At 21.4% G+C, this 2,500-nt stretch overlaps 3 non-coding genes across 3 annotated transcripts in view; all 3 read left to right on the top strand.

Annotated features, from left to right (window-relative positions):
* LOC123304060 overlaps window positions 1–31 on the top strand; it is a 2,153-nt gene extending 2,122 nt beyond the window's left edge. Inside the window, exon 1 of the ribosomal RNA XR_006536116.1 lies at window positions 1–31. This exon is cut by the window's left edge and continues 2,122 nt beyond it. This is a non-coding gene — a ribosomal RNA (small subunit ribosomal RNA).
* A 955-nt stretch (window positions 32–986) lies between these two features.
* LOC123304059 lies at window positions 987–1,141 on the top strand. Its single transcript, XR_006536115.1, has one exon. It is a non-coding gene; the product is annotated as a 5.8S ribosomal RNA (ribosomal RNA).
* Window positions 1,142–1,777: 636 nt separating this feature from the next.
* Window positions 1,778–2,500, top strand: part of LOC123304062 — a 4,578-nt gene continuing 3,855 nt past the window's right edge. The window contains exon 1 of the ribosomal RNA XR_006536117.1: window positions 1,778–2,500. This exon is cut by the window's right edge and continues 3,855 nt beyond it. This is a non-coding gene — a ribosomal RNA (large subunit ribosomal RNA).

The raw sequence follows: 2,500 nt of genomic DNA on the forward strand, positions 1-2,500 counted from the left end.
TTCCGTAGGTGAACCTGCGGAAGGATCATTAACGATATATATAAAATATATTTATTTATATTTTTTGTATTGTTTTTAAATATTCCAAAAAATAAAAATATTATTGATAAGAAATATTTTTTTTAACAAAATAACATATTAATATGTAATTTTCTCAAAATATATAATAGTAATTATGTGTTAAAAAGAGATTTATTTTGGTTATGATATCATATTAAAGTAATACGCCAAACTTTTTTTATACACATAATATATCTATACATATAATATAGAGAATATTATATAAATATTAATAATATATTTGTTACATATAAAATATTTTTATATTCAATATTATTATTATTATTAAACAATAATTATTAATAAAATCTATAAATAATTTCTCTTATAAAAAAGTGAAATTAAAAATAGAATATATTGAAATTATTTGTTTATATGTATATAATCTCTATTAAGAAAAATAAAATAAGATTATAATTGATATAATCTATATTTTTATTTTTCTATGTTATATAATAAAAATAAAGAAAACACAAGATAAAATTTTTTTAAAGAATAAAATTTATTTCAAATTTAAATTTCTTTATGTTTTGTCTTGATATTTCTTTTTTTTTATTAAAAGTTATTATGTTAAAAAACAAACCCATTTGTTTTGTACCATATTAATATTATATATATTTTTATGTAGAAAATAATTTATAAAAAAAAAAATAAATACATTTCTATAAAATATACCAAATATTAATTATTATATCTAGCTAGCACTAACAAAAATATCAAAAATGTTATGTATATATTTATTAATACCATAATATCTTTAATTTATATATATATATATTTAAAATAAAATATATAATTTATATTCTAGAAAAATTTTTTTATTTTAAAAGAATTTATAAAGATATATAAATTAATAATTTTATTTTTTATATTAAAAATAAAGATTATTATTAATAATAATACTTACATTTAAAATTTAAAAAGATTACCCTGGACGGTGGATCACTTGGCTCGTGGGTCGATGAAGAACGCAGCTAATTGCGCGTCAACTTGTGAACTGCAGGACACATGAACATTGACATTTCGAACGCACATTGCGGTCCTTGGATACTGTTCCCGGACCACATCTGGCTGAGGGTCGTATACATTATATTAATATAATAAAAGATTATTTTACATAAAATTTTTTTTATGAAAAAGAAATTTATCAATAATTAAAAAAGAAAATTTATTTTTTCATATTTAATTAAATTGATAAATAAAATTTTTATAAAAGAAATGTAAAATTATTTATATATGAATGTTTTACGCCAAATATAAGAAAAAAATAAATATAAAATGTTTTTAATAGCATTTAAAATTTATATATTTTTTATTATTTGTCGACATTTTTAAATTAATATATCAATATTATTTTTTATCATTTATATATAATATTATAAAACTTTATGTTAATAATAATATTAATAATAAATGATATTAATAATATATTTTTAAAATATTAAATAAAGAAGAATAAACAAAAATATTATATATTAATATTTTGTTATGGAATATTTTATTTGTAATAAAATTTTCAATATACTCGAAAAAAATTAATATATATAATTATTTATTTTTTATTTTCTTCTCTTTAGATAAATATAAAAATAATATTATATAATAATATTAAAAAAATTTGAGTATGAATAATTAAGAAAATTGTTTACTTATAAAATATAACAAAAACATAATATATAAAAAAAATTTTTTGTTTTAATACTTCTAAAAACTTTTACGACCTCAGAGTAGGTGAGATTACCCGCTGAATTTAAGCATATTATTAAGCGGAGGAAAAGAAACTAACTAGGATTCCCTTAGTAGCGGCGAGCGAACAGGGATAAGCCCAGCACTGAACCCCGTGGCTGATAAACAGACACTTGGGGAATGTAGTGTTTAGGAAGATTCAATATAAACCTATTGTTATATAATACATCCAAGTCCATCTTGAATGGGGCCATATACCCATAGAGGGTGCCAGGCCCGTAGTGATTATTATTGATGATAGGTGAATCTTTCCTTAGAGTCGGGTTGCTTGAGAGTGCAGCTCTAAGTGGGTGGTAAACTCCATCTAAGGCTAAATATTACCACGAGACCGATAGCGAACAAGTACCGTGAGGGAAAGTTGAAAAGAACTTTGAAGAGAGAGTTAAAGAGTACGTAAAACCGTTCAGGGGTAAACCTGAGAAACCCGAAAGGTCGAAAGATGAGATTCATTTACTTTTTATCGTTAATCAACCAATTTGTACTAGCATGTGACAAAAATTTTTATTAGGAATTTATTTTTAGTAAAAATATATGCACTGCTGTATATTGTTAATTGTATGATAACGAGGTATGCACTTCTCATCTTGTAGGACGTTGCGACCCATTAAATATTAATCTATAGGCATTGGTGCGTTGATTAATGTACAATATTATTTTTTGATAATATTTTGTGTATGTTAAACGCCTATGTTTC

Source organism: Chrysoperla carnea (genome assembly GCF_905475395.1).
Source record: "Chrysoperla carnea chromosome X unlocalized genomic scaffold, inChrCarn1.1 SUPER_X_unloc_188, whole genome shotgun sequence".
In the NCBI taxonomy this organism is placed as follows: Eukaryota; Metazoa; Arthropoda; class Insecta; order Neuroptera; family Chrysopidae; genus Chrysoperla; species Chrysoperla carnea.